The following is a 12,499-nucleotide window of genomic DNA, read 5'->3' as shown; positions in this document are numbered from 1 at the left end:
AGTCACACCTAGGGGCAATTTGGCCCGGCCAATTCACCTGAAATGCATGTTTTTGGAATGTGGGAGGAAACCGGAGTGCCCGGAGGAAACCCACGCAAGCACGGGGAGAACATACAAACTCCGCTCAGTAAGGCTGGGAGCTGGATTTGAACCCACGCAGGAGGTTCCCACGACCTCAGAACTGTGCCGCACATGCGCTAACCACTGCGGCGCCGTGCTGCCCCCGATAACATCTATATCTTAAATAAACTCTTGATACACTGTACTAAAGTTCTTTAGTCAAGTCATGTTTAGTTGTGACGGCCTTGATCACAAGGGGTCTCAAAGGGCTGCACATACTATTACAAACTACAGAGTATGATTACACCATCTCCTGATCTAAGACTTACATGAGGGCAAGGAAAAACTCAAAAACCGTCTGTTTGAGAAAAAGAAACCCTGAGAATGGCCCGCATATGAGGTAATCCCCCTTCCAGGATGACCAGGCTGCAATGGATGTTGCAATAACAGTTAAAAAAAAATAATTCTGGTAAAAGAGGTAAAAAAAAAAAAATCAACTGCCATATTACATAACATTTTGAATTGATTATTGTTCGTATATTTCATTAAATAACTTTTTAAAACTCACTTTGACAAAATAAGAAAAATATTTTTTTAAATACTGAAAATAAAAGCTGCGGCAGTGGTTATTCCGTCTGCAGCACAGTTCTGAAGTCATGAGTTCAAATCCACATGTATTCACTTAAACCACTAAGGGCATTTAATAATGCTACTAATGTTATGTTTAGCTTTAAACAGAATTATTGTTTTTAATGCGGTAAGTTTCATTAAGTTGATTTTACCAATGTACAACTTATAATATATTAATTTATTACAATGATATATAATTTTTGTCATTGATATAAAAATAGGGACATTTTAAGGTCACCCTTTTAATTGTTACATGAATGAATACCTCTTTGGGTGGCACGATGGCTTTTCAATTTTGCGCGAACATGTTGGATTTGTTTTGTACTATTATTTGTCACGACCAGAATGGAATTAGGACCCAGATGCGTAACGTTAACCACAAGTTTATTGAGATAAAAAGGAAAGGCAGCGCCCGCGATCCGGTGCTTGCTGGACGCGGGAAGCAAGCCGCTCACAGAATCGGAACATGTTCCGAAAGCGGAAGTGGATCTTACGGAGCAAGAGATCGTGGACGGAAGTAGATCTTTCGGAGCAAGAGATCATGGACGGAAGAACAGGTCGATAGCCGGGACAGGAGAGCAAAACGTGGTCGGGATCAAAAAGGGTCGTAAGCCGAGACGGGTGAGCAAAACGTGGTTGGGGTCAAAAAACAGGTCGTAGCCGGAGAGAAACGGGGAAATCAGGAACGAACGGGTGGAAAACGGCTGCAAAAAGCGCATACCTGTCAACCTGTACGGTTTTGCCGTACAAAGTACGTTTTTTATGCATTTTAAGACAAGTACGACGTACAAGAAAATCTGTACGGAAAAACGCAAATTTGTCAATGATGGGTACCATCCGGTATACACCGGCTATCATTAAACGGCAAATCAATCAAGTCAAAGGAGTTTGCCGCGGAAGCCTCTATCTCGGTATCTTTTTTTTCGTTGCAAACGAAGCGAGCGGTTTGATGCTACTGTGCGCATGCGATTGTCGCCTGGGGATTTCCCATCATGCATCATTCCGAAATAAAAAGAATATGGTGTACGATTATTTTGAATTTTGTACGGGAAAATATGACAGTTTGGACGGGCATGGAGCCGTGGAGGTTGACAGGTATGAAAGCCGGGACCGACGGGAGTTCAGAGTCAAGGTGCTTGCCTTGTAGAAACAGCGGTTCGCTGACGGACTGACAACAGGTGTGTGAAAGGACTGAGCCTGAATAGGACGGGGAACCAATCAGGAGGCCCGCAGCGGCTGGAACCAAACGAGCGGGAACAGGTGAAACTAATTAGTCATCATGTTATTATTATTAGTAGTAGTAATATTATCATTATTATTATTATTATTATTATTATTATTATTATTATTATTATTATTATTGTTATTATTATTATTATTATTATCATCATCATCATCATTACTACCACTACTACTATTATTATTATTATCATTAATATCAAAGGATAAAAACATATCTGAATACTTGAAATGCAATTAAAAAAAAAACTGAGAGGTGTCCATTAAAAATGTTATTCCTTCTTTTGTTACGAATTAGCATTTCTACATTTCTAAGATAACAATTTATCATGCTATTACAACTTATTACTATGCGATTACCAGGTTAATTATAGGATGTCGGGTTAAATAGACTCGGTAAACCACTAAAAAGATTATTTTACTAGAAACTCACAATGACCATGCATCAGTGAACAATTTTTAGAACAGGTCCGCAATAGCACTATCATTTGTTCGCTGGATGAAGATGTGGGCGCAGGAGATCTCACAAGTGAGTGATAAGAATCTACCTACATGAATACTCTTATACATACATACAGCGACCACTACGAAAACATATTTCAACCCCAAGCTCACTGTCATTGTACCCGAGTGAGACCTTGTCTAGAGAAGGGACTGCACAATACACAAAGAGGTAAGTATTAGTTTCAGGAGCGAGCAGCAGCAAGTCAACTGCAGGAGAGAGAGTGGGAAAGGTGAGAGGAGAGAGAGTGGGAAAGGTGAGATGGCACAACATTCATTTGGACAGGTAACTTAAAATTAGTTTTACCTGGTTATATCAGTATTATTTTCCCCCCATTTTATTAACACTCCACTTATTGAAACATGAATATTTTGTTTGTTTGTTTGTTTGTACATGATTCAATTGTTTGTTTGTTTGTACATGATTCAAATTGAATCTTTTCTTCCGGCGCCGTCACGAATGGCAGCCACTCCAGCAGCTCCCGTGTTATTTTCGATTGTTCTCGATTGTTCTCAGCTCAGGGATGCTGCTGGAAATGTGAATTTCCCTTCGGGGATGAACAAAGTATCTATCTATCTATCTATCTATCTATCTATCTATCTATCTATTTCATTGCTTTTTTTCCCTATTCACAATTTTTCTTACGTAGATTCTTCCTTGGGCATTGTGTTTTTTTAAATTAAATTAAATTATTAGTTGACTCAAAATAAATGCATGATATTTATTTGAATGAACAGGCACTTTTTAAAAGCCACTGATTGCGTTTTCTATCAGAAGTATGTGGAAGTCCTTGTGTGCTGCATGTCTGGGTCTTATAGAATAGAATAGAATAGAATAGAATATACCTTTATTGTCATTGTTACAAAATGGGTTAACATATTGTGACAACGAAATTGGGCAACACAACGAAATTGGGCACAACGAAATTGGGCAAGGGCCAACCGTGCTGGTCTAGCCGCAGCGTATCATTTTGGGTCTGTATATAAGTTATCATCGTTCAATTCTTGAGTTATGTAAAAATATTTATGAAGTAAAGCCATCCATAGTTTGCATAAAGAGCAACAAAATCTCTGACTCACACACACAAACCGAAATAGCAGTGGGTTTCATATCATTTGGAACGGCTTCAAGTGAAGATACTGAAAATTGTGAAACCAAGTGAGCAAATCTTGACACTTGAGCTCCTATCTAAGGTGCAGGACTTCAAATGACAGTCTGGAGCAATTTGGGTGAGACGTTTTAGTATGTTGGTGGCCCCCTAAACTGGTGGTTCTCACCTAGTCTGACTTGAGGACCAGCAATTCCACAATGCCACCCAAATCAGGAAGAATGGAATGATTGTGCAATATAGAGCAGAGATTGATCTCCTTTTTCGTTTAAATTACCAGCAAAGCCAAAATGACATCAAGTACTGTTTATACTCGCATATAGGCCTACATTGCCTATTCTGGTAAATGAACCCCTAAAACTGCTTTAAATAGCCACACATTAACAAGTTTGTACCCAAAATATTTTTTTAAATGTGTACCTAATTGTGTAGATAATAAAGGTCAATCCATCCATCCATTATCTGCACCACTTATCCTCAGTAGGGTCGCGGGGGAGCTGGAGCCTATCTACAGCTGTCCTCTGAAAGGGGGACACCCTGAACTGGTTGACAGCTAGTGGCAGGGCACAGAGACAACTCACTCTCTCATTCACACCTAGGGACAATTTAAACTGGCCAATTAACCTGAAATGCATGTTTTTGGAATATGTGGGAGGACACCGAAGTGCCCGGAGGAAACACAAGCAAGCACAGGGAGAACATGCAAACTCCACACAGGAAGGTATTATCACATGACCTCAGAACTGTGCCGTGGACGCGCTAACCACTCAGCCGCCGTGCTGCCCATAAAGGTCAATACAATGGGTAAAAAAAAAATTGGTAATATAACGGTTTTAAACCATTTACTGTAACTTAGAGCTTCAATGGCAGACATTCATGGAATATTTTCGTATTCCAAAACAATTTCCTTCTTTGACTGGTTCGTTGTTGTCACTGTTTTTCCCTTGTCCTTCCCCTTATCTTTCCCCTTTCTTTGGACCTATTATTATGTTCAGAAAAGGTAAATAAATCAAACAAAAGCACAATAAAATGAGATGCGGTCCTGCTCATACTATATATACACATATAGTGAAGAAAATACGTATTCGAACACCCTGCTATTTTGCAAATTTTTCCACTTGGGAATCATGGAGGGGTCTGAAATTTTCATCATAGATGCATGTCCACTGTGATAGAGATAAACTAAAAAGAAAAATTCTGGTATCCATTCATTGTTGTTATATGAAATGACAATCAGTGGAACTGTAAACAGTAGTGCAGCAGCTACAGCAGAACTCGTGTGAAAAGTCTTATTTCAAATCAAGAAAGAAATGCAGTTGAATAAGTCAAAAAATCGACTTTTTAAGCATTTTTTGTTGTTGTTGGCATATAATTTTGCTTATTTCAAACAGTATATTCTCTTATTATACTGTGTAATGCTTTTCATACAAAATAATGAATCCCAATCTCAAGATAATCTAATCACTCACTCCCTAGGGTAAATGGGCCATCCTAACTTGAAGCTAAATTTGCTATGTGTGAGAGATCAACAATGCCGGCTGCAGGTGTGCAAAACGTCACGTGTCTAAAGGAGGGGGCAAAACTTCTCTCCCTGTACAGGAACAAAACAAACAAGGATTAGAGCCACACCAGCATGCAGGTAGCTACAACTCCCCGCCCGCCATCGAGGACACACAAACAGCCAGCTGTCGGGGCTTACATCATGTCAGGGCCATTAAAGTCGTGTAGCCAGAGAGGAGAGACGCTCAGATGAAAGCCTCGTCATCCAAACTGACACCACTATTAGAGGACTTAGAACTGCTGATGGACAGGACAGGTTTGCTGCCTCCAGGCCCGTGTAGATATTTTTGACACGCTCTGTCGTGTTTTTACATAATTCGTTTCTTTCTGCCGTGGTTACATTCATGAATGACTAACATCCATCACCGATGACACTCCTACTTTTTCATCATGTTTGAATTCATTAAAATCTTGTTGCCCAATGAAAAGTTAAGAGTTTAGCGGGCAGTCAAAATAAGGAAAGAAGACCTCCATGAATTTTGAACTCACAAGGAGATCGGATCCCTTAACCTCCGGGGTTTTTGAGACACCAAATTTTGTAGTGTGTCTTGGGTAAGTATAGCCTGGCGGCGCCAATCCATCTCCGAGGCTCTTTTTGGGTAAGTCAAGTCAACTCATGTATAGTCCTTAATCACGAGGAGTCTCAAAGGGCTGCACAGACCACAGACTGCTGCAAACCACATACTATTATTACACTATCCCCTGATCTAACATCTACATGAGGGCAAGGAGAAACTCAAAAACCTCAGCATGACAAAGATGAAGGATACGGGTTTGCTCCTCTACATGAAACAGAACTGGTTTCCATGGATACCTGTAGCACGAGAAGCCTCCTGATTTGACTTAGATACAGCACCTTCATCATCTGGTTGCTGTTGTTGTCAGTGTAAAGCATCCTCCTACTTGAGTACGAGTACGTCTGCTGCGGCCAATCACAGCGCACTTTGCCCTCGAAGCCTTCTGATAGGTTCAAATACTGACACCAGATTCTACATTACTGGAGATTTTTTTTATCTACGATTACAAAGCGAAATAAAGCTCGATTCTGTTCCGAAAGTTTGAGTTTGCCTGTGTTGTTCACATTCACATTGTACAATTGCATTGCATCACTTGTGGCTTTCATGTTTTTTCATCCTTTTCTGACATATCAAAGGCTTTCTGTCCAGTAAAGGACTTTGCATTTTGTTGATTTTTGTGTTGGTATTAAAATTACTTATGTATTTGTTTTAATAGTTTGATCATCATTTTAAAGTTTTTTTTTTTAAATGTGTGTTTGCTTTTTTTCTCATCTCATCTCATTAGCTGCACCGCTCATCCTCAGTAGGGTCGCGGGGGTGCTGGAGCCCATCCCAGCAATCATCGGGCAGTGGGCAGGGGACACCCTGAACTAGTTGCCAGCCAATCGCAGGGCACACAGGGACAGACAACTCACTCGCTCATTCACACCTAGGGACAATTTGGACCGGCCAATTCACCTGAAATGCATGTTTTTGGAATGTGGGAGGAAACCGGAGTGCCCGGAGGAAACCCACGCAAGCACGGGGAGAACATACAAACTCCGCACAGGAAGTCTGGAGCTGGATTTGAACCCACGCAGGAGGTTCACATGACTTGAACTGTGCCGCACATGCGCTAACCACTGTGCTGCCGTTTGCTTTTTTTACTTACACAAAATTATTGAATGTATGTAATGTACATTAAATGTTTTCCACAGCACTTTGAGCTATAATGTCTTGCCGGTAAAGTGGAATACAAATGCATTTTTATTTGATTTAATTATAAAATTCCGTAAATGGTTCTAGTACTTTGAAGATGATACATTTGTATCATATTTCGCAGTGCAGTAGTACAGCTAAAAAAATGGAAATAATAAATTAGTATGTAGCAAGTACAACTGTTTAATATGTTGAAATATTATTAAATAACATACATAAATGTATAAGTAAAGTAAATTGTAATTTCATTCATTTTTAGTGTGACCTGACTTGCATAATGGAACTCGGCTCCATTTTTATGCGCGATCATCATATCGGTGATAATTATTAGCATATCAGTGATTGACTTCTTGAAAGTAGAGTCAAACATTTACAACTCTTTCACAATGTCTAAAAATTGGCCAAAGGAAAATACATGGATGCAGAGGTTTTAGAGCTGGAAACAGGTTGTCTCCAAATGGCCACTTTTGGAAATGTGTAAAATCAATGTTTAGGTTTTCATTTCCCCCTTTGCTCCGGTCCGGCGTCTTCGCTCTGAAAATGATGGTCTACTAATTATCCCAAGAGCCAAGAGGAGATCCGCAGGTTCGAGACTGTTTTCCATTCGGGCCCCGGTGCTGTGGAATGCTTGAAAATGTTTAAATCTAAGCTTAAAACACACTTCTATTCTATAGCATATGAATAACCTATATTTTATGTTGACAATATCTGTGTATTATTTATTATTGCAACATCCATTGCAGCCTGGTCATCCTGGAAGGGGGATTACATTTCCTGAAGGGTTTCTTCATTTTCCTCATGTTGAGGTGTTTGAGGTTTCCTTTGCCCTCATGTAGGTTTTAGATCAGGGAATGATGTACCGTATTTTCCGCACTATAAGGCGCACCTAAAAGCCTTTATTTTTTTCAAAAGCTGACCATGCGCCTTATAATACAGTGCGCCTTATTTATGGAACAAAATTAATTCGCAAAGTCTTGCAACTAACTTGCAGCCGCCGACTAGATTTTCCCCCGAACACCAAGTATTCCGCGGTGTATGCTGGGATTTATTTACCGGCGTTTCATTGGCTAACCAATGTGTCAATCATCATTTGAATGGATTACTATTGGCTAAAGTTATTCAGAGGTCAAGGGGAGGATCCTTTTTATCCTTTACAAACTGGCATTGGCTTAAACGGCAAAACAAAGCCTGCAATTGGCTGAAAAAGATGAATGCGTATAGCACGTGGCTGACGGCATACAGAAAGCATATTTTTACTATTTTGTATTTGTAAATATTTTATTCTCCGGGATTTACTAAACTCACGGATATAAGAGGATCCGCACGTGTTCTCGACACGTATTTGCGTCTTTGCAAGCTTTCGGAATGTTAAGTGGGTAATAAGTTTGACTGTACTATCCGACTGTTTTGTCAACGTTCCCATTGTAGCGCCTTATAATCCGGTGCGTCTTATGTATGTCAAAAATAGGACCAAAAACTATTTTTTCGGGGTGCGCCCTATAACCCGGTGCGCCTTATAGTGCGGTAAATACGGTAATGAGTGTTGTTTGCAATAATCTGTGGTCTGTGCAGCCCTTTGAGACTGTTTGTGATTAAGGGCTATTCAATAAACATGACTTGACTTGAATGTTTTTGTGGCTCACGGATCTTTTCAAACATCATTACTGAGTCTGGAACACATATGTCAAACAACTTGGCAAATGTACATTACGTACGTTCAACTCATCTTGCAATTTCATGTTTCGTGAACTTCTGTGACACCCAAACCCTCAAGATGCAAACATTCCAACATTCTGTTATAAAGATGCTGAAACTTTATTTCTTAATAATAAATCTCATAGTGTCAGAAGCCAGAAACGGAGACCCATTCGTTTGACTCAGTTTTATTGAAAAAGAGAGCAGTGCTTGCTTCCACGATCCGATGATCGTCGGACACGGGTAGCTGATGGCAGGAACGTGAAAGTGGCACTTCCGTATCGAGCGGGGATAGTCGTGGGTGGCAGGAAAGCTGGTCGGTAGCCGGGACAGGGGGAGCAGGGGCGGTGATCGAGTCCAGAAAAAAGGTCGACAACAAGTATCAGGCAGGAAACAGGGAAAAACAGGGCGATGGCCGGGATGGAAGAGCAGGGCAGAAACGGGTCCAGAAACAGGTCGGCAACAGGTAACAGGTAGGAGAAAAAAGAGCAGGAGATTGTCGGAGGGTATGGTGCTTGCCTAGCAAAAGCGTAGGTTCGCAGGACGGTCTGACAGCTTCCTCTTGGAAGCCTGGGGTTTAAAAAGTGGCAAGGAGCCAATCAGCAACCAGCGCTGTTGGCGCCAACGGGGCAGCCGCAGTTGCCCCGAATCAGTAATCAAGACACATAGATTACAAAAAGTAGATCCATACTAAAGGGTGTGCTATTCAAAGAACGGCAACGTTGTTGGCCAATAGTAACAATATCGTAAAGAGTGCATAATAGTGAAAATAAGGATCTACTTGAGGTATAGTAGTCAAGATTATGAATTGGCATTATATTCAATCTCTTTTGCAGTTGTCCAGTATTAGAAACGGGAAGAATAAACTCATCCCCCACCTTAGACCTGCTTTTTACAAGTCCAAAATTAAAACTTCTTGTCATTGCGTTTTATGAGAGTTGGAATAATGCAGGATGAAATTAAAGCGCTAACCATTATATACGCCAAACACAGAGGCTAGCGTCTACGGAAAGTGCTCGAGCCCATATGCCCTTCAACCTTCTTTCTTTGAATTTCTGCAGACTTTCTGGGTTCACCTGAAGGTTGCCAAGATAACGTTAGCGCACATGTTTACCGTCCGGTTTTCATATCAGAACGCTCAAGTATGGCAAATCCAAACATTGCGTTAATTCTCCTAGCTAGTCTGAAGACACTTTAATCTAGACCAGCTTCTTTTGTGTTTCCTTCACGCTGAGGCTTTGGTGAGGATGGGGAGCCCAAAAAGCCAAGGTCACAGGGACCTGACGTTACCATGGCAATGACAAACACACGCATGATATATCCAGAACACATGTAGGACTCACGGTTGCCATGATACCTAAATTGATACAAACACATCTTTTTTTTTTTGTTTAGTTTATTTGTATTACCCAACGTTATTTAATCATTGCAATGCTTTTCCTAAAAAATTAAAGGGACTGTACCTAATATTTAGTGCCTCCTAGTGGTACAAAAACTTTCATTCAGTAAAAAAAAAAAACATTGATTTAAATACTAAGCAAAAATACACAAACTATCATACCAATGTTAATTTTCCTAAAAAAATCATAGGTCAAGCAAATTGTATTTCGTTTGCATAAGTTGAATGCGGCGAAATTGACTCAGTTGTTAATTTTAGATATGATACACACTCTGTATGCATTAAAAGAATAAAATCAAACAAATACATTGCATCACTGCAAGATTTGAAAAAAAAACATTTATGAGACTGCATCGTATTTCTAAAACCTTTTGTAAATAATTGGTTTATTTATTTTTTTATATTGATCAAAATGACACCACCATTTTGAGCCTTGAAATCTATCATCTGAAGAGATCATTTCTTCCTCATGCCATGAGGCTCTTTAACTCCACCTGGCAAAGTAAAAGCCCACATTAAACCACACCCCGACATTGCATATTACCCTATTTTTATTACAGTGTGTATTTTATGTAGCACTACTTAAATACTCTATATCAACACGTTACATTGGGTATTTATGTATTGTATTCCTTTTACTTTATCATTGTTTTATTTTCAACACAAGGATACTGCTGGAAGTGTGAATTTCCCTACGGGGATGAATAAAGTATCTATCTATCTATCTATCACAATTTGTCAATTGCCCTCACCTGCGCTCACTCTGTCAGCCCAAGCTGTCACTCGTTCCCTAATTAGCCCTCCTCCTATTTAAGCATTTCATTCTCGTTCACTCCCGGTCAGTCCGTCAGTGAACCTCAGCGCATGCAAGGCAAGCACTTTTGACTCTGGCTACCGTTTTGATCCCGATCTCTTCCTGTATTCTGATTCCTGCATCGAACCCTGATCCACGCTCCGTTCTCCTGTCTCGGCTACCTGTATCCTGCCTGATTCTGTCCCATTTCCTGCATCGAACCCTGATCCACGCTCCGTTCTCCTGTCTCGGCTACCTGTATCCTGCCTGATGCCGTCCCATTTCCTGTATTGATCCCCGATCCACACTTTGTTATCCCGTCCCGGTATCTGACTTGTTTCGATCCACGATCAAGCTTCGTTCTCCTGTCCCGGCTGGCCGACTTGTCCGGTCCACAATCACGTTCTGCTCTCCGGCCCCACCTGTCCGCCTGTCCGCCTCGCCACCTGTCACAGGCTGCGGGTGCTTTCTTTTCCACCTGCATTGTGTGAAACGCATTGTGTGAAACGTTACGCATTTGGCTTGTTCCGGTCGTGACATCATCGTATTGACAATGTTACAAATAAAAAAGGAGAGAGGACGACAAAAAGCATTGTAGTCAATTCAGCTAGGTAGCTTTGTAGCTATCCTGCCGTTGGAGCATGACACTACTTTTGGGGACAGACATTGAGAATGAGCTTTTGCTAAAATGTTATAGTATGTGACATGAGTTTATGGAGCACACTAGTCCCTTTTCAAATAAACAATACAATAAACAACTTGAAACTCGATTCTGTATTTTAGATGTGACGTAGGTTCCAAATCAAAAAATGGTGCAGAGTTGAGAACTTGACCCACAAGAACATAGCATTTGAAGCTCAATTTATATTCACTGTGTTAAAGAAATGAAAATGTGTGTTGGTGTCGTATAAGGAAAAATATATAAAAGACCTTAAAATACAAAAATAAAATTGGAAATTTTGAAAATTGGGAAACCCAGTCAGTGTATAATGTTTACATAAACACATTCAAGTCAAATCAAGTCACATTTATTTGTATAGCCCTTAATCACAAAATTTCTCAAAGTACAGCACAGTTTACAATTACACCATCTCCTAAACTTAAACCAAAATGCGGGCAAGGAACCTCAACATGAAGAAAATAAAAAAACTTGAGAAGGGGCCTGACAGGTGGTAATCCACCTTCCAAGACAACCAGGGTGCAATAGATTTTGCATTGGGTAAGGATACACAAAACAGTAAACATCAATGGGAAAAACAATGGGAAAATGTAAAGATTTTTACAGAAAGTGCATGACAGCAACGACGCCTAAGGTGCGTTAAAATATCCAAAAAGTATCCAAATATTACTTGCCATTCACAGGATGAGTTGAAACGGGTGTCTGAAATAATGAAGTCATTACCATCCTTTCAAACTCACATAACCACCCCATTCCAAACAGTGGTGCATTCATAAAAGTCAAGTCAAGCCATGTTTAATTGTATAGCCCTTCATCACAAGGAGTCTCAAAGGGCTGTACAGACTACTATTACACCATCCCCTGATCTGAAACCTACATGAAGGCGAGGAAAAACTCAAAACCTTAGCATGAGAAGAAACCTTGAGAAGGGGCCGCACATGAGGTAATCCCCCTTTCAGTATTACCAGGCTGCAATGGATGTTGCAAGGGCATCGACAAACAATACATAAGAAATATTTCTTTGAGTTTATTAATAGTTGGTCATTTATATAAAGTGAAACCTTTTTGATTAAAAATTGGTGAAACAGTGGAGTGACTACATTTTGTCTTGTGACGGTA

The sequence above is a fragment of the Urocampus carinirostris genome, chromosome 12 (assembly GCF_059441175.1).
Source record: "Urocampus carinirostris isolate Australia breed hairy pipefish chromosome 12, RoL_Ucar_1.0, whole genome shotgun sequence".
Classification (NCBI taxonomy): Eukaryota; Metazoa; Chordata; class Actinopteri; order Syngnathiformes; family Syngnathidae; genus Urocampus; species Urocampus carinirostris.
This window is presented reverse-complemented; position numbering follows the sequence as displayed.